We start from the raw sequence: 21,456 nt of genomic DNA, 5'->3' as shown, positions 1-21,456 counted from the left end.
ATTGCATATATATATATATATATATATATATATATATATATATATATGTGTGTGTGTGTGTGTGTGTGTGTGTGTGTGTGTGTGTGTGTGTGTGTCGTGCCGAATATGTAAAATTGGTCAATTAACAAGAACTCATTTAAAATTAAGTCCTTTCTAAAATTTTTCCGTATACGTTTAGATTATATATAATATATATATAATATATATATATATATATATATATATATATATATATATATATATATGAGATCGAAATAGAATAGAAGCTTATATATAAAGACTTTATTCTCCGCTGCCCTATGTTTAAATTACAGTGAGGGACTTAGTAATTGCGAGCCATTTTCCGAGTGCCAGGGTAATTAATTTAGATTGGGAATTTTATTAATGTCCGATAGTAAAAACTAAAGCCTCTCCCAGCCTGGCCATTGCACAAATAACAGGGCAGGCAGGGAAATCCCTCGCAATATGTGTATAGCGACACCGCCACCAACGGCCCACTATTTTATGAAACCAATGAAAAAACTATAAAGAAAAACTCTTGCATTATCTCTACGTTGCTACGTGTTGTGGAGTATTTATTGGAACATTGTTTTTAAACTAAGCTCCCCGACTTGTTATTTCCAGCAATAAGAATGCATTATCAACCTGGAGAATCCTCAAGGCATTCGAAGCACAACGGAAAGCTGTTCCGAGAAGAGCGGAAGGTGGCTGCGTAGATGCTAGTGATCCCGTTCCTCGGATCTTACCGGATTACTTCCCAATTCTCCCAGGAATTATATGATTCCTTTCAGGGCAAGCGCTTCCCCATGAATATAATAGTGTAATACTCAAGAATAAAAGAGGCACAATACGGTGACTGGAACAATACACAGATAACCCACATATAGGAGAGAGGAAATTATTAGACATTTCGGTTCGACTTGGACCATTTACAAGTCACAATAACACACGAAAGCGAGGGAGCCAGTATATCTTGGAAAGGGAGGACAGGAACGGAACAGAGATAGGAATAAAGAAAGAAGTAGGGAAATAGTAGTAAAGATAATGCTGGTAGTGGAAGTATCAAGGATTACGATGCAGTACTGAATGCAGTCCTGGGAAGAGCCTCCCAAGCGACAGTTAACAAGTAACAAGAAACAGAGATAATTCTCATTCCCATTTTCCTGTCATGGGTTTAATCCAGGCCCCTGGAGGCTTTATATTCTGCCCTTCTCTGAAACTGTTATGGTAGGATGTTGTATAAATTCTCTCCGTTTATCTTATTATTCTTTAATAGTTCCATTATTTACAGAAGCTTTTTTTTTGGTGACATCCTTATGTAGTAAGTTAATTATCAACACAATTTAAAATAAAAGGATGTTATGCTTTGAATCAAAGTCAAAAACAGTAAGGCACAATGCAGTGGCTAGAACAATACATAAATAGGACTTTGTAAACGATCAAAGTCGGACCGAAACGTTGTCGTAAGCTTCTCTCTTCTATGTGCGGGTTATTTGTGTAAAGTGTATAGCGTTCGTTCTTCATAGGATGTAACAATGCTGTGGCAGTTATGCTTCGTTTGTTACCAAAGGGAATATTCGATTTAAAGTAAATATTGTTGAGTACAGCCAGTTGGCCAGTCAATAAGCCAGTCATCCGGCCAATCAATCAGCCAGTCATCGAGCCAATCAGCTAGTTAACTAGAAAGCTAGCCTATCAGTCAGACAGCTAGTCAACAAGCCAGTCGAACCATCAGCCAGCCAGACGGTTAATCGGCTAGCCAGGTAATAAGCCTGAAAGCCTATCAGCCACCCGCCCAGCCAGCCAGCCAGTAAGTTGATCGTGGCTACATAATGGAAGGTCTTCAGTACTGAGTATAGTTCCTGCCCAGGCATCAGAAGGGTGATTGCTCCGATCAGATAACACAATGCTCACACACACACAGGTGCACACAACCTGCACAGCCTACAAGCAGACAGGTGCATACATCCCGCATTACCTACACGCCACAGGTGTGTAGGTTTAGAACAAGCAACAAACAGAGGCGGGTTTTGATTTCACAAATTACTAGGCAGCTTGTGCAGCTTGTGTGCCACAGACTCGGTGTCCCGACAGAGTTTGGTAAACAAACCTGCAAATTATCAAGGGTAAAAGGTAAGTGTTTCAGTGGATAAAGGGACTATTATTCTTTATTCATGCGGAAAATAATAATAATAATAATGACAATAATAATAATATAGTCAGTCCTTAGTCAGCCTTAGAGGTGGTATTTCCCTTTATTATACACATCCTGTCAGACACATCAACATCTTGGGATTTTGATGAAAGAATTCCTCCAAACTTGTCTGAACTACAGACACTGACTGCTTCCACTAGTGGTCTCCGCTGGTGACTCCACTTATCACTGCTCCATCTCGTCTGTCATCAGTCATCTTTGCGAATATGCTGTACTTTTGTCAAGACTGATGGACTCAAAACATCAACTCTAGGCTGAGGGATTGATTACATCAAACTCCTCCTCATCGTTCCTCTTACTCTGTATTGGGTTGAAGAAGCCACTGCATGGCGAAACGTTTCCACAACAAAGAGTCCCAAATGTTACACGAGTTTCTCATTTATCATATAATATATATATATATATATATATATATATATATATATATATATATATATATATATATATATATATATATATATATATATACGTTTTATAAAGTTTTTCTTCTTCTCTTTTTTAGTAAATGTCTACAGGAGAAGGGGTTACTAGCCCATTGCTCCCGGCATTTTAGTCGCCTCATACGACACGCATGGCTTACGGAGGGAAGATTCTTTTCCACTTCCCCATGGACAATAGAAGAAATAAAGAGGAACAAGAGCTATTTAGAAAAAGGAGAAAAAACTAGATGTATGTATATATATATGCATGTGCGTGTCTGTGAAGTGTGACCAAAGTGTAAGTAGGAGTAGCAAGATATCCCTGTTATCTAGCGTGTTTATGAGACAGAAAAAGAAACCAGCAATCCTACCATCATGCAAACCAGTTACAGGTTTCTGTTTCACAGTCATCTGGCAGGACGGTAGTACTTCCCTGGGTGGTAAAGGAGGTTTTGTGTGCGAGGGGCTTGGACTTCCAGCAGGCATGCGTGAGCGTGTTTGATAGGAGTGAATGGAGACAAATGGTTTTTAATACTTGACGTGCTGTTGGATTGTGAGCAAAGTAACATTTATGAAGGGGTTCAGGGAAACCGGCAGGCCGGACTTGAGTCCTGGAGATGGGAAGTACAGTGCCTGCACTCTGAAGGAGGGGTGTTAATGTTGCAGTTTAAAAACTGTAGTGTAAAGCACCCTTCTGGCAAGACAGTGATGGAGTGAATGATGATGAAAGTTTTTCTTTTTCGGGTCACCCTGCCTTGGTGGGAATCGGCCAGTGTGATAATAAAAAAATAATATATATATATACGTATATATATCGTGCCGAATATGTAAAACTGGTCAATTAGCAAGAACTTATTTAAAATTAAGTCCTTTCTGAAATTTTCTCTTATACGTTTAAAGATATATTTTTTAACGTAAAATTTTTAATTTTGCACCAAAAGAATCTTAGAAAACTTACCTAACCTTATTATAACAAGAACAATTTATTTTGGCCTAACCCAGCTAAATATATTTTAGATTTGTTTACAATAATTTAATACTAAACAAACTTAGTGAAATATATTTTTTTCGTTAGGTTCAGAATGATTTTGGCTAAATTATTGCAAACACAAATTTTCACTTGTCCTATATGGCAAGATGAGTGTTGCTATTTCAGCCAAGATAGCAAGTTCTGCCTATTCGGCACGACATATATATATATATATATATATATATATATATATATATATATATATATATATATATATATATATATATATATATATATATAATCATCATCACTTCGTCACTGTTTGTCAGAGTCATACCTACACTATAGTGGAAGGCCTTAGTGAGATGACCAAAAGTTCCAGTGACGGGCCATCGTATAACTCAGACCCGCGTCAGGAAACACTTGTCCTGTTCCCTAACGAATCTTACCTAACCTAATATTATATGTTCATTTTAACAATAGAAATATGATACGTAATTTTATATTAGAACTGTTTAATTTTAACCATATGCTCACCAAGGCAGGGGTCACGCAGAAAACACATTCATCTCTCATTTAAAATCTGGCGTGTTAGAAGTGAGCACATATCACATTTCTAATGACCCTCAGGACTACATCATTCCCATCCATCCGTCAAATAGCAAGAACATTAATATACACAAAAACTTTGCTTTCTTCCCACAAATCGCTCTTTTTTCTACATAGAGGGTCTTCCGGGGGTCAACGCCCCCGCTGCCCAGTCCTTGATCAGGCCTTCCGGTGGATCAGGGCCTAATCAACCAGACCGTTACTGCCTGCTTGCCGTACGTAGTCCACCGTACGAACCACAGCCCAGCTAATCAGGTACTGACTTAAGGTATCTGTCCAGCTCCCTCTCGAAGGGAGCCAGGGGTCTATTGGTTATTTCCCTTATGGTTGGTGGGAGGCTGTTGAACAGTCTTGGGTCCCGTACACTCCGTCTCAAAAAATCAGCCATGGACTCTTGCTGCCTCGCATTTTTTAGATTTTTCAGATCTTTTTTTTCTCTGCACGGGTGTATTTCCTGGACAAGTGGGGCATGTGATTGGGTCGTCCAGAACGTCCTGGATTTACTCAGATGCGTAATTACATTTGTTGAGGGAATGTGCCGGGGATGTTCGTGAGGCCGTTCATAACAGATATTGATATATATATATAGAGAAATGTGTGGTGACATAGATATATCAGAGAGAGAAAATACAATCTGATGACACGACGGTGTTTCCAAACATGCAACGACGAACTGGCAGAATGAAAACCGTGCACGAATATGCAAGAATGATCATTATATTTTTTATGAAGAATAAAATGACACAATAGCATGACGCTAACAATACACAAATAACCTGCACATAGGAGAAAGAAACTGATGGCGACGTTTCGGTCCCACTTGGACCATTAACTAGTCAGTGTGTGTGACTAGTTAATTGTCCAGGTCGGACAGAAACGTCTTCATAAGTGTCGTTCTCCTACGTACGTGTTATTTATGTATACTTATTGTTGTGATTATCGTTGTTGTTTTGGTTATTGTTATTTCTGTTATTATTCATAATTGTTTTATTAATTTTATAGCCATATCTCCGACTGGCTATAATCTCTGTATAATGCTGAAGAAAATATGATGACCACCCTATTAACAATACCCACATACTGCACATAACATCATAAATGGTAAAATAATGACATCTATAAATATTTTCTAGGATTACAGTAATTATTATTAGCGGTATTAACATATTTAGCGATGTCAATACATCTATATCTCCAGTGGTTACTTCCGAGTGGAACACATTGTTATACATACCAATCGTATGTATACGTAGGTATGTTCTGAAGGTCGTCTTAGTCGGAGGTCAAAGACATGTATATATCGTGTTTCTCTCACGTCGTGGGATCCTTCGTCTCATGTGTACATAATTTCTACGTTATGTACACAACGAGAGGGAGCCTCGATCACTAGCAGCCAACAATGCCTACAACCCAGCAAACCGCCCCGACGGGATCACCATCTATCCTTGGAAGAATGGCAAGCTCTTAGCATGGGACTATACCTGTGTGTCCACACTGGCTGACACCTACATCCATCACAGTGTTGGGCGACAGGGAGGAGCTGCTGACCACAGGGAGGAGTACAAGATCAGCAAGTACAGGGACATAAGCCAACAATATCAATTTGTCCCAGTGGGATCAGAGACCTTGGGATCATGGGGAAAAAATGCCACACGTTTCCTCAAAGAATTGGGTTCCAGACTCATCGATACCACCAGGGACCCAAGGCAGCCACTTTCATATTCCAACGCCTCAGCGTAGCCATCCAGAGGGGAAATGCTTGCTGCATACTTGCTTCGCGTCCGGCTTCGGAGGGAGCTGGAGGAAATTCATGATCTTTAATACATTGTACCATTGTATCCATGTTTGTGTTTTTCTGCACATGTATTCTGTATATCAATAAATGTTCACATAGAATATAAAATATATAGGGGCTGGTAGGAGAAGAAAATATTCAAACAGCTCCGGGGAGAACCTTGAGTTTTCCCTGAGGTACGTTTATTGTCTTCTCTGAGGATGAGGGTCCCCATTCCAGCTATAGAGGTGGTACCTCCATATATATATATATATTTATATTATATATATATATATATTTATATTATATATATATATATATTTATATTATATATATATATATTTATATTATATATTTTTATTATTTATTATCACACAGGCCGATTCCCACCAAGGCAGGGTGGCCCGAAAAAGAAAAACTTTCACCATCATTCACTCCATCACTGTCTTGCCAGAAGGGTGCTTTACACTACAGTTTTTAAACTGCAACATTAACACCCCTCCTTCAGAGTGCAGGCACTGTACTTCCCATCTCCAGGACTCAAGTCCGGCCTGCCGGTTTCCCTGAATCCCTTCATAAATGTTACTTTGCTCACACTCCAACAGCACGTCAAGTATTAAAAACCATTTGTCTCCATTCACTCCTATCAAACACGCTCACGCATGCCTGCTGGAAGTCCAAGCCCCTCGCACACAAAACCTCCTTTACCCCCTCCCTCCAACCCTTCCTAGGCCGACCCCTACCCCGCCTTCCTTCCACTACAGACTGATACACTCTTGAAGTCATTCTGTTTCGCTCCATTCTCTCTACATGTCCGAACCACCTCAACAACCCTTCCTCAGCCCTCTGGACAACAGTTTTGGTAATCCCGCACCTCCTCCTAACTTCCAAACTACGAATTCTCTGCATTATATTCACACCACACATTGCCCTCAGACATGACATCTCCACTGCCTCCAGCCTTCTCCTCGCTGCAACATTCATCACCCATGCTTCACACCCATATAAGAGCGTTGGTAAAACTATACTCTCATACATTCCCCTCTTTGCCTCCAAGGACAAAGTTCTTTGTCTCCACAGACTCCTAAGTGCACCACTCACTCTTTTTCCCTCATCAATTCTATGATTCACCTCATCTTTCATAGACCCATCCGCTGACACGTCCACTCCCAAATATCTGAATACGTTCACCTCCTCCATACTCTCTCCCTCCAATCTGATATTCAATCTTTCATCACCTAATCTTTTTGTTATCCTCATAACCTTACTCTTTCCTGTATTCACCTTTAATTTTCTTCTTTTGCACACCCTACCAAATTCATCCACCAATCTCTGCAACTTCTCTTCAGAATCTCCCAAGAGCACAGTGTCATCAGCAAAGAGCAGCTGTGACAACTCCCACTTTGTGTGTGATTCTTTATCTTTTAACTCCACGCCTCTTGCCAAGACCCTCGCATTTACTTCTCTTACAACCCCATCTATAAATATATTAAACAACCACGGTGACATCACACATCCTTGTCTAAGGCCTACTTTTACTGGGAAAAAATTTCCCTCTTTCCTACATACTCTAACTTGAGCCTCACTATCCTCGTAAAAACTCTTCACTGCTTTCAGTAACCTACCTCCTACACCATACACTTGCAACATCTGCCACATTGCCCCCCTATCCACCCTGTCATACGCCTTTTCCAAATCCATAAATGCCACAAAGACCTCTTTAGCCTTATCTAAATACTGTTCACTTATATGTTTCACTGTAAACACCTGGTCCACACACCCCCTACCTTTCCTAAAGCCTCCTTGTTCATCTGCTATCCTATTCTCCGTCTTACTCTTAATTCTTTCAATTATAACTCTACCATACACTTTACCAGGTACACTCAACAGACTTATCCCCCTATAATTTTTGCACTCTCTTTTATCCCCTTTGCCTTTATACAAAGGAACTATGCATGCTCTCTGCCAATCCCTAGGTACCTTACCCTCTTCCATACATTTATTAAATAATTGCACCAACCACTCCAAAACTATATCCCCACCTGCTTTTAACATTTCTATCTTTATCCCATCAATCCCGGCTGCCTTACCCCCTTTCATTTTACCTACTGCCTCACGAACTTCCCCCACACTCACAACTGGCTCTTCCTCACTCCTACAAGATGTTATTCCTCCTTGCCCTATACACGAAATCACAGCTTCCCTATCTTCATCAACATTTAACAATTCCTCAAAATATTCCTTCCATCTTCCCAATACCTCTAACTCTCCATTTAATAACTCTCCTCTCCTATTTTTAACTGACAAATCCATTTGTTCTCTAGGCTTTCTTAACTTGTTAATCTCACTCCAAAACTTTTTCTTATTTTCAACAAAATTTGTTGATAACATCTCACCCACTCTCTCATTTGCTCTCTTTTTACATTGCTTCACCACTCTCTTAACTTCTCTCTTTTTCTCCATATACTCTTCCCTCCTTGCATCACTTCTACTTTGTAAAAACTTCTCATATGCTAACTTTTTCTCCCTTACTACTCTCTTTACATCATCATTCCACCAATCGCTCCTCTTCCCTCCTGCACCCACTTTCCTGTAACCACAAACTTCTGCTGAACACTCTAACACTACATTTTTAAACCTACCCCATACCTCTTCGACCCCATTGCCTATGCTCTCATTAGCCCATCTATCCTCCAATAGCTGTTTATATCTTACCCTAACTGCCTCCTCTTTTAGTTTATAAACCTTCACCTCTCTCTTCCCTGATGCTTCTATTCTCCTTGTATCCCATCTACCTTTTACTCTCAGTGTAGCTACAACTAGAAAGTGATCTGATATATCTGTGGCCCCTCTATAAACATGTACATCCTGAAGTCTACTCAACAGTCTTTTATCTACCAATACATAATCCAACAAACTACTGTCATTTCGCCCTACATCATATCGTGTATACTTATTTATCCTCTTTTTCTTAAAATATGTATTACCTATAACTAAACCCCTTTCTATACAAAGTTCAATCAAAGGGCTCCCATTATCATTTACACCTGGCACCCCAAACTTACCTACCACACCCTCTCTAAAAGTTTCTCCTACTTTAGCATTCAAGTCCCCTACCACAATTACTCTCTCACTTGGTTCAAAGGCTCCTATACATTCACTTAACATCTCCCAAAATCTCTCTCTCTCCTCTGCATTCCTCTCTTCTCCAGGTGCATACACGCTTATTATGACCCACTTCTCGCATCCAACCTTTACTTTAATCCACATAATTCTTGAATTTACACATTCATATTATCTTTTCTCCTTCCATAACTGATCATTTAACATTACTGCTACCCCTTCCTTTGCTCTAACTCTCTCAGATACTCCAGATTTAATCCCATGTAAAACTGGTCAATTAGCAAGAACTCACTTAAAATTAAGTCCTTTCCAAAATTTTCTATTATACGTTTAAAGATATATTTTTTTCATTAATGTTCATGTAAAAAATTATAATTTTACACCAAAAGGAACTTAGAAAACTTACCTAACCTTATTATGACAAGCGCAATTTATTTTAGCCTAACCCAACTAAATATATTTTAGATTAGTTTACAGTAATTTAATACTAAACAAACACAGTGAAATATATTTTTTTCGCTAGGTTCAGAATGATTTTGGAGAAATTATTGCATACACAAATTTTCACTTGTCCTATATGGCAAGATGAGCGTTGCTATTTAAGCCAAGATTGCAAGTTCTGCCTATTCGGCACGACATATATATATATATATATATATATATATATATATATATATATATATATATATATATATTATATATATAATATATATATATATTATATATATAATATATATATATATATTATATATATATATTATATATATATATTATATATATATATTATATATATATATTATATATATATATATATATATATATATATATTATATATATAATATATATATATATATATATATATATATATATATATATATATATATATATATATATATATATATATATATATATATATATATATATATATATATATATATATATATATATATATATTTGCTTAACAATTCGCAAACAGGCGAAATTATTTACAAACATTGTCTCTATTTCCACAGCAGGACTCGAACCTGCAAAGTCTGTATCAGAGTAACCAGTACTTTGCCACGGAGCTAGTCTCCTGAGTAGCGCAGTGCGGGTGTGTCACCGGCCTCATATATAGATAGATAGATAGATAGATATATTCTGGGATTAACAGAAAATTCTTATATTTCTCGTTGCAGTTTTCCTTCAGCAGTTGAGCGTAGCGGAAGTGTGGCGCAGATGTTGCTGTTGTTGAGTCATGAAGCAATAATGCCATTTCCTGATGATTGCTCGCCAACACCACCTACCCAGCGAATAATGTGCATTTGTGCGCTTATACAACCATTTGTATGATTGGAAAGATCGTATCTGTTGTCTTGTGGGTATTGGGGTGCCTGCACCTGCTTGTGTACCCGTGCCTGTACCCACACCTGCGCCTCAACCCGCACCTGTCTCTGAGCTTGTTTATGAGTCATGAAAAGCTTACATCAATTTGTATTTGACTTTTAATGGCTTCCTTTGTAGAAATACTTATATTTACCCGCTGACGGGCGGTTTCTATCCCCGCCCATGGTATGATTTGTTTGCAATCGTGTCATTACGATTTCGTGAGTCACAGAGTAGTCACAGAATACACGTTTTGTTCTCCAGTATTTCAGGATCTGGATGATCAGGTTTTTCAAGTGACGTCACGGTCATCTGTGTTCCGACCATAGATGGTCATGAGTTGCCCCGTGGCCACCAGGCCACGGGGCAACTCATACGGCTTCGATTCCCGGCGAGGGTAGAAACACTGGGCGTGTTTCCTTACACTGGTTGTCAATGTTCCTCATCAGTAAAATGGGTACCTAGGTGTTAGTCGACTGGTGTGGGTCGGATGCTGCGACAAAACTGACCTAATTTGCCCGAAATGCTTTGCATAACAAGCGGCTTTCTATATAGTTGTATGTCATTGATGTCAGCTAGGACTGTATACCTTGTACATGTACTTGTAGAAATAAAATTATTATTATTATTATTATAAAGTGGGAGATATGGAATGTCTGAACTTCACATTCATTCTTTCCTGTGTTGGAAGAGGTATTGCTCATTATGTAAGGAAATGAGTTTATCTCATTGTTTATAAATTCAGCTTCTCGAGGGTCACTTCCAGTATGGATGACAAGTGTAACTCATCTAAATTTAGTCATGTGACTCCAAAATCTTTGTAGGTTGAGCCTCTTCACTCATCAGGTCTCTCACCCCTGGTAACTGCTTGCTTTTCTTGTTATTTTTTTAGTTTTAATTAGAGAAATTCCCGAGTCTTCAAGCGTGTGCCTCTTGACTCTGCCACTGGTTTGATCCCCAGCTGATGCTGGTAGATCCACTTCCAGGAACTGGATCTACCCCTTGAGAACATTACAAATGTTGCAGGTTGATGGTTGATCGGCTGGCTGGCTAGATGGCTCTCTGGTTAACTGGCTAGCTGGTTTCCTAGCTGGTTAGCTGGCTTGCTGCAAGCCTTGCTACATGGCTGGCTCACTGGCCGGCTCTTCGGGTCCTGATACTTGACCCACTAGCCGTGGGATCACAAGGAAGCTCACTTTGATCCTTCCTGCTCGACCGTGTCGTGGCCCGTGTTGTCGCCCGTGTCGTCGCCCGTGTTGTCGACCCCAACACGCCTGACCGAGTCCAGTCAATTCGAGAGCATCACCACTGCACACTGAGTGGGACTCCTGGTGCCTGCAAGCCGTGTCTCTCGTACAGCCAATGTGACTGATAAACTCCAACAATGTGACTGATCAACTGCAACAGCCGATCTAAATTAATATTCTCCTACGACTGCAATGCAGTTGCAAACCCCCTCATAGGATGGGGATGAAGGGATTGTCTTGATGCTGGTGAAGGGCTCTTTAACCTAGGATTGAAGCTATCCTTCTCTTCTTTTAATGGAGCCTTAATAATTACCTCCCAGTACCGAGGCGCTGGACGACCGTTACTGGTTCCTTGCTTCCTATGAACATAATGATAACAAAAGTAATAATCGTTATTCCAGCATAATAACCAAGTGCCGACAACATGGTAAGACACTGCAATGTCTTTTCAATAATAATAATACTAATGATTATAATAATAATAATGTTATTATAATCTGCTATTGTAATAACCTGTGATACGACACTATATATATATGGTTCCCCTGTTTTAGTGAATATCAAAGATCCTAGCCACCAAAAGTCAAAGTATCTGGCTTGATAAAAAAAGACAAATTTGATCAAATACTCCAATTCTGTTCCATCTCTATCATGTTGCTGTCGATTGCACAAAGGAGACCGTTTGAAAGGTATGTTTTTTACCCGCTGACGAAGGCCGCAGCGGAATCAATATTCTTCCCAAATGAGGTTTGCCTGCTTATGATTATCCAATAAAACACAAATTCGACTTGTTAAAGTCGAACCTGCGCATGATTCAGTGGCCGGAGACGCTTATGGACATAGACATAAGTTTATTCCCTCCCTTCCTACAATGTCTTCTCTTCTACATTCATTTCCCTCTCATACTTCCATTTTTCTCACCTCCTCACTGGTCTTCCCAATCAACTTGCTTCTCAATTTAAGGGGATGGACAGATTGAGAGTTATGTATCTCATTGTATAAACATTGAGAATTGAATCCTATTTTTTTGTTGTTGGGGGGGGGTGAATATAAGCATATTATGAACTATAATTATAATATCTGTTTACAATATCGACAAGTTGTAGAATAAGACACGAGTGCAACACTCTGGGATCTTTATTTCCGAAAGGTTTCGCTTACACAGTAAGCTTCTTCAGTTGAATGCCTTCGACTGAAGCAGCCTACTGTGTAAGCGATACTCTTCGGGAATTAAAGAATATACCAAAGTATTGCACCTATCTGTCACACGGTGTGCCGTTATTTAACAACTCGGATAAACTGACCTTCTACAGTACTGTCCCATTCGTGGTGGTGGTACAGTACCGTATTCTCTCACCCGATGCATGGAATTTTTTTCCTTGACTCGCCTGTTATTCATGTAATTTCTTCCAAGCTGATTCGTCAGTTTCATGAAACATTTGGTCTTGACCTAGTGACCCTTTAAGAGGAGGGTGTTTTAATGCGGGCGAGTGAATCCTTGATCCAAGGAACTGGATGAATTCTCCATTTCGTAGGGCCGAACCCGATTATATCCCGTCCCCACGAAATTATAAATGACCTCGCGAGGTCTTTTCTTGTGAATGTTTTTGTCTCATCTATAGCATGTATAATATACATTATACATATTCTTCAGGATGTATAAGCTACGTAATGTATATTCATTTATGCATATGACCCATATATGGTTCAGAGTGTTTAAATTCATAACATATATATTGGTAAATAATTTCTTTCAAGACACACGTCTTTAATACACCCAACAGGACCAGGAGGAAGTCTGGGTCCTGTTACCTTCCCTGACTGCCTCTATACATTACCGAGTTCCTCCTTTAATTAGCGGAACGAGATGAATGGATACCATAATTAGATTATTAAATTAATGTATAAAACCATTATAGATGGCAGCATCTATGTAAACAATGTTCTTAATCTTTCTCAGCGGTCTGAGGAGGGTTGTAGCAGTGTTATTATGGAGTCCAGATTAGGTAAGTTATAGCTCTGTCCCCCAGTGTGATATTTGCCTTTCTTCCCAGCAATCGCTTTTCTTTATACCGACAACCTGATTGATCAGACTGATATATTATACACATGTGCTAATTTATCAACTTGTCGGTTCTTTGAACCATTTGTCTACTGACTGATCAGAATTCAGGTCACGAAGAGATGACGGAGGATCGAGCCTCCTCCACTCCTTGTGCTGAACCAACGTTAAGTTTAGCTCATCATGAAATACAATACAATGAGTGTCTCATACCTCTTATCAGCATCTCTTACCTCCTCCTTTACCCTCCCTACTGTAACGACAATTTTACATGCTTAATATTCCAACCAGTGTCGGCTCGGTGAGTATCGTGTCAACTTTCTGACCGCAAAACGCAAACTCGAACCTCTCACCATTTATATCAGTATCTTATACCCTCTCCTTCCTTCCATATAAACATTGCTCTCATTACCCTGCCATTTCCGTATTTTTTCTTAATTGAAAATGGCCGATGCAGTATTTTTTCCACGCTATGCTGGAGCGCTAATTACTGATTGATTCACATATCCACAAGGGGTATATTAACCTGCTTAGTGGTTATGCCTAGCCACCTCTGTTCAATCTTTGGCCTAAATTACCTTAAATTTTGCGCCACCGTTCATTTTGTAATAATAGAGTATTACAAGGCTATTATTCTTGCATAAATAAATATTCTCTTATTAACTGCAGTATCTGTCTTGCTTTTGTCTGAACTTCATAGTTTGAATTTTAATAACTTAATTTTCCTTGGTTTTGTTAATCATAATTTTTATTTTACATTTTTTTTATTTAACAAATATTTAACGAACTTCGAAGCATGTTAATAGGATTTGGACAGTAAGAAATAAATAAGTCAGTGCTTATAGAAAAATCTTCAAAAAATCCTCAAAACTTAGTTGGTCTGGACTAGGGTTATGGAGTTTTCTTGTTCTGGTTCGTGACACTGATGTATTGCTGGCTATTGGGGTTAGGGAGGTGATGCTTGCGTGGGGTTGACACGGGTTGGTGCACTAGGGTTGAGGAGGAGGAGGAGGAGGATGAGGGATCGAAAGTGTTGATTTGGGTAGGGGAATGGGAGGATTGCTGTTATTGAGTTGTATCTCTTGCACGAGACGGGAGAATAGACCTTGAGGGAAGCCTGCTGAGGTCTAGACTGGGATTGTAATAGAAGGGAGGATTTTTAAAAGACTGTGTTCTGTTTACTGGTACTTCAGATGCTTCTTGCAGATAATTACTGACGTTTCTCTTTCTTCCTGTTTGTTTTCTTCCACATCGTCTTATCATTACCAGTTTCCTTGTGGTCTCTTATATACATTCTCATATAGAGTCCAATTTCACTAAACACATCTCCCCTTCTGCTAGTTTCTTCAAATTCTCGCATATTTTTCTCATTTCCTACTGCGATCTATGGGACTGTTTTAAGTCACAATCATGATTTTGTTCCTGTTGTTCATTGTCTTTTCTGACTCAAGACTTTCTTTGGTTTTCTTACAGAGAACATTTACTATCATATCATTTTCCTAATTTATTTTGCTCCTAAATTTTGCTCATAGATAAATTTGCTGCTTTTCTTTACACTTCCTGCTCAACTATGAAAGTAGTGTTGGAGAAAGGGAAATGTTCGACTGCAACTCGAACTCCTCTCAGAATCAGTAAAACAAAACACTTAAAAATGCTTCTGTGTGTTTAATGTGGCAAGGCAGAAAAGAGAGAGAGAGAGAGAGAGAGAGAGAGAGAGAGAGAGAGAGAGAGAGAGAGAGAGAGAGAGAGAGAGAGAGAGAGAGAGAGAGAGACCAGTTATCCTATTATGACTTTCTGCTTAATTATGATAAATAATTATATTTTTCACTCTAACAGCCTTGTGGCTCGGAAAAAAACGTCTTGTGTCTCCTTAGGAAACTGAGAGTTCCTTGGTCGCAGAGTTAAGTTGTTCAAACATTACTCGAGTCAAAATATTTAAATATGTACTAAGTAACTCTGAGTACTCACCCTAAATAAAAGAGGGTAAGTATTGATAGTAGATGTAGCGGAAGGTTTGATAACGATAGTAGAAGCAGTAGTAGCAGGGAAACAATAGTGACAGAGGTAAAAAATAGTAGGAAGTGTGGCTGCTCTAGTGATATTAGTTTCCGTTGTGGAAATACTAGCTTTGAAAGCATGTAATAAATACTGCTGTTTATTAACTTTTAATTTACATTTCGCAACGAGTTAGCAGTCTGACCTTAGGAAGTATAGGTAGGAAAATAAACCTGTTATACTATCCTGACCTAAACTGTCTAGTCAAAAGTTGCAGCTATAACTAATGACTCGACTAGTTTTCCTCAGACCTTGACACTTTCTGTTATTTGTCATTCTCATATACATCCATCAAATCGCGAAAAAAAAATCAACATATACGGACTTGGTCTATTATAGTTTAGGAAGTCCATTCACTGATGCACAGCATAATATATGTACGAAGTTTGACGGTTAAAAATAGCTTCAAAAATTTTCACTGCCTTGAAGAGAAGATTAATTGTCTTTAATGTTTTGTGCCAGTAAGATATCATTAATTTGGTAAGAACTGGACTTACAATATAGTTAATAATGTTTTGTGCTCTCGTGCGTCAGGTTTCCTCACACCTTTTTTTTTTATACACCGGTAATTTTGTGTTGACAGATTAGGATTAAGGTGGAAGATAACGTCAATGACGGAGAGAAAATCTAGTCTGATAAACTGATAATCTTTAAAATGGATTTCGGATATACTATATAAAAAAGAGCTGATCATAGTATACACTGTGAGTGGGTGAGAGTTGGACCTGACTAGCTTGTGCTACTAGGTCAGATGCCGAATGTCACTGATCTAACTAGGTTAAGGCATTGGCTTAAGCCAGTGGGAGAATTGGACCTGCCTCGCATGGGCCAGTAGACCTGTTGCAGTGTTCCTTCTTTATGTTCTTATACCGCGAAACTGCAGTATATATGTCGTGCCGAATAGGTAAAACTTGCGATTTTGGCTTAAATAGCAATATTCTTCTTGCTGCATAAGGCAAGCGAAAATTTGTGTATGCAATAATTTCGCAAAAATCATTCTGAACCTAACGAAAAAAATATATTTTATTGCGTTTGTTTATTATTAAATTATTGTAAACTTATCTAAAATATATTCAGTTGGATGAGGCTAAATTAAATTGCGCTTGTTATAATAAGGTCAGGTATACTAAGGCTCTTGGTACAAAATTATTAATGTTTACGTTATATATATATATATATATATATATATATATATATATATATATATATATATATATATATATGTCGTGCCGAATAGGCAGAACTTGCGATCTTGGCTTAAATAGCAACGCTCATCTTGCCATATAGGACAAGTGAAAATTTGTGTATGCAATAATTTCGCCAAAATCATTCTGAACCTAACGAAAAAAAATACATTTGATTGTGTTTGTTTAGTATTAAATTATTGTAAACGTATTTAAAATATATTTAGTTGGGTTATGTTAAAATAAATTGTTCTTGTTATAATAAGGTTAGGCAAGTTTTATAAGATTCTTTTGGTGCAAAATTAAATTTTTTTTACATGAACATTAATGAAAAAAATATATCTTTAAACGTATAAGAGAAAATTTCAGAAAGGACTTAATTTTAACTGAGTTCTTGCTAATTGACAAGTTTTACATATTCGGCACGACATATATATATATATATATATATATATATATATATATATATATATATATATATATATATATATATATATATATATATATATATATATATATATATATATATATATATATATATATATATATATATATATATATATATATATATATATATATATATATATATATATATATATATATATATATATATTATATATATATATATATATATATATATATATATATATATATATATATATATATATATATATATATATATATATATATATATATATATATATATATATATATATATATATATATATATATATATATATATATATATATATATATATATAATTTATAGTAATAGTATGTGCCATGTTCAATCCCCCAAGAAGTAAATAAAGAAGAAAAATGTAAAAAAAGAGAAAATACTATGAAAGGCTCGCACAACTTAACTGACGACACTAAAAATGCTCTGGTTGTTTGATAAGAGAAAAAGAGAAGACATAATAATTACATAATTATAAGAACATAGAAGGATAAAAGGAAAAAGTATAAAAAGAATCAGGGTTTCTTCAGCCATGTTAAGTGACGCTGTGATACCAGGTCCTGGTTTTTATTTTCTGTGTCATCTTTGATTTATTCTCATGGAGCGGAGGTGCCTTATTGACGATGATGAGCTTTTGGTCCAGGGAACTGGGTCTTCCCTTTGCTTTTAAAGCTGATTAACCTTTATTCCCCGGGCACTACTTAGCCCTTACAGGTATAGTACTTCCTTATGAGTAAATTAATCACTACAATAACAATTTCACATCTGTTTTAACGTTATCGCAAAATTATTAAAAGATATTTAAGTACGTTTGCCTCTGAGCAATGATATTCAGCGGCGCTCAATGACTACATTGAGTTTCACTGGTATGCGTGTCATGTTCCCAGCAAATGTATTCCACCATATATCTATCAGCCAGGCCAGAATTAACAGCCAGCTTCTCTAAATGTGATTAATGTTACTACTGGAAATGAATATGTGTTTGCGTTGCTGGTATTGCGAAAGCCTTGAAGGAGAATTTCGCTGAATTCAGCCCAAAAGCATCATCAGGTCGCTCTAGTTCCCTTCTGATGTGTACAGGTTTTGCTTAAGGTTGAATGAATGAAATATATAGAGAAAAATCTAGCTAGTAAGATATCAAATCGAATTTATTGAGTAGAGAAAGTTACCAAACTTGGAGACTATACAATAGACGGTTCTAATCATAACGCTCATGTTGTGACAAAAGATAAACTTCTGTCCTAAAATATATATCACCGCAACGCGGGAAAAATTCTTTTATAGCAAACAAGAGAAATGGATATTCTGTCCGGAAAGAAAACTTTTCACAACTAGGTATAATTTATCAAAATTCAAATTCAATAAGAGCAGCTCCATAAGAACAAAAGAGGCTGCTCTTACTGCTTCCAGACGCCGTAAGAATCAGCTTCGCTTTCAATTTCAATATTATATGTTGTAACACAAGTACTTTCAAGTGACGAAGACAATAATATTCAAGGGAAAGTGCTACATCCGTAGGGGTCATACAGTGCCTAGGAAATATGAGGCAAGCAGGTAATATTCAAGAATCATTCTCGATAGCCGAGGCATCACCTTCCCTTGAAGGTAGAGGAATGAGGAGGGTGTTGGGAGGTACTACCCTAGGCAGAGGTAATAGAGTTCGTCTTGAGTGTTGGTCCACAAGTTCTTACAAGGAAAACGAAGCGGCATTAACGACACTAAAATATCTTGAGTTTAAAAACTCAAGGAAATCAACTGAGCAAGACGAAGTGTTAAATAAAATCCTCCAAGATTTTAACTCTACTTACTCATAGTATAATTAATGTTGGAACACATTACTGGGAGAAGGTATACAAATTACAGCAACAGAAATACACACACACACACATACACGCGCACACGCGCACACACACACACACACACACACACACACACACACACACACACACACACACACACACACACACACACACACACACACACACACACACACACGCGCGCGCGCGCGCGCGCACACACACACACACACACACACAAAACATGTACAGTCACAATGAAGAGGACTGAAACACCCTTCCAAACTTGCAAACGTAAAATCCCAGATAAGAGTCGGAAGAAAAACAGAGAGATTGAATTGCCTCATTACTATCGCTCGGAAGCCTTCGTTCCGAAAACATTTAGCGACCCCCAAGGGTCTTAACACCAAGCAATCAAGGTCCTTCGCCCTGTCTGAAAGACAATGGATTTTCGACCTTCTGCACTATATGGGTCAAGACTTTTTTGGACCTTGAGGTCAGGACCAATTAGCGAAGGTGATCGTAAATATGACGTAAACAGATAATGTTTACGTCTCTTTCGCTCTCTCTCTCTCTCTCTCTCTCTCTCTCTCTCTCTCTCTCTCTCTCTTTCTCACATACAAGTAAATAATGAATCTGAGTGTCTCAGGAATTCATCCTAAACTTATGAGACGGATGGTATTCTATTCTCTATGAGAGTCGGTAGGTTTGAACCCAAAAAAAGGAGCATTCTCCAGCTATTGAATGAAAATCAATTTATCAATACGTATGTTAATAATTGGAAAAAATAGACTTACGCTTCTGAATAATAATACGAACCTTTCGATCAGCATCACCAGTGCAAGAGTTTGAAGCCGATTAGATGAGGCATTCTCCATTTATTGCACGGAGCCCAGCGAGTCATTTTTTTAACTATGTTAAATCAATATATAGGAAAATTTGCACCTACACAACCAAAATGTACCGGGTGTCGGCCTCCCCTATGTTACATCAGCTATAAACGACTGAAGTCGTTCAAATGAGAAGCAAAATAAAATCTTAAAAATAATTTGCAAATTGACGCCTCATACAATCCAGTATTCTAAATAGGATTCACCAGTGTAGGAATATGATACAGAGGAGACTTTCTCAAGATTTGGCAACAACACTGACATTGGACTAGTCTTCGTAACATGAACAAATACGACTAATTCATCCCTTGCTCAGGGATCACCCGCCTCGCATACCCAGGTTGTCAACTCCCCTCAGCCCGATGAGTCAATACCTGACCCTAACCATGCCCCAGAGATTGGTGCTTGCTCTTCCGCTATTGCAGCTGATCCTATTGAACAGGAACTTTCCCAGGGTAATTCACCTGGCCTACCAAATTTTCCCTTGGAGCCTCCACAGTCTCCCATTAACTCTCACGAGCCTCTGCTTCCTGAAATTGGGACTATCACACCTCAGTTTTCTGATGATGACTCTAATGACTCTAATAATTCTGTTAATATTACCAACTCTAGTGAGGATGGTGACACTCTTAGTACACAAGCAACTACTCAGAATTTCCCTCCTCCCCTTGATGAGTCCAGCAGGGATAGTGTGTATACCAAACATGAATTTACTTGCAGACGTTCAGACTGCAGTACACGTGCGAAGTGCAAGAAATAATGGGGATTACAATTTTCCAACTTAATGTTCAACATTTCTTCAATAACCGTTACCTCCTTGAGGTTGAACTATATAATTACAATCCTGATGTTATACTCTTGAACGAGACAGCTGCAAGAGTTGATCAACATATTAAATTACGTGGTTACTCTACTGTGGAGAAATCGAGAGGACTCTATAGTGGTGTAGCCATCTTAGTTAAATTAGGCTATGCATTTAGAAATATTCATGTTGATGAAGATAACATTCTTGCAATCGAACTGACGACGTCTCATGGCCAACTATTAATAGGAACTGGATATTTCCCCCCGAGACAACCATGTATAGTCAATTCCTCTACATAGGATATTAAGCAGAAATATTCCAACAATTTTAGCGGAAGATTGTAATGCTCATCACCCTGCCCTCTTTAACTGTGGAGTTGGTAATCCACTGGGCGACTTGAAAGGAAAACAACTATTTAATATCATGACAGCCGGAAACTTGTCATTTCAAGGCCCATTCTTTAAATCGTATATTGGTCCTCATCC

General features: G+C 38.0%; 1 long non-coding RNA gene across 2 annotated transcripts in view; it reads right to left on the bottom strand.

Moving 5' to 3' along the window:
• LOC138852856 (uncharacterized) overlaps window positions 1-21,456 on the bottom strand; it is a 99,419-nt gene that overhangs the window by 1,713 nt on the left and 76,250 nt on the right. The window contains exon 3 of one of the 2 annotated variants that reach the window (XR_011392133.1): window positions 1,398-2,110. The exons of the other annotated variant lie outside the window; for it this stretch is intronic. This is a non-coding gene — a long non-coding RNA (uncharacterized lncRNA). Of the gene's footprint in view, window positions 1-1,397; window positions 2,111-21,456 lie in introns of those variants that run through there. 2 annotated transcript variants of the gene reach the window in all.

This window comes from Cherax quadricarinatus, chromosome 1 (assembly GCF_038502225.1).
Source record: "Cherax quadricarinatus isolate ZL_2023a chromosome 1, ASM3850222v1, whole genome shotgun sequence".
Classification (NCBI taxonomy): domain Eukaryota; kingdom Metazoa; phylum Arthropoda; class Malacostraca; order Decapoda; family Parastacidae; genus Cherax; species Cherax quadricarinatus.
Note: the sequence above shows the minus strand (reverse complement) of the source record. Positions and strands in the feature narration are given on the sequence as shown.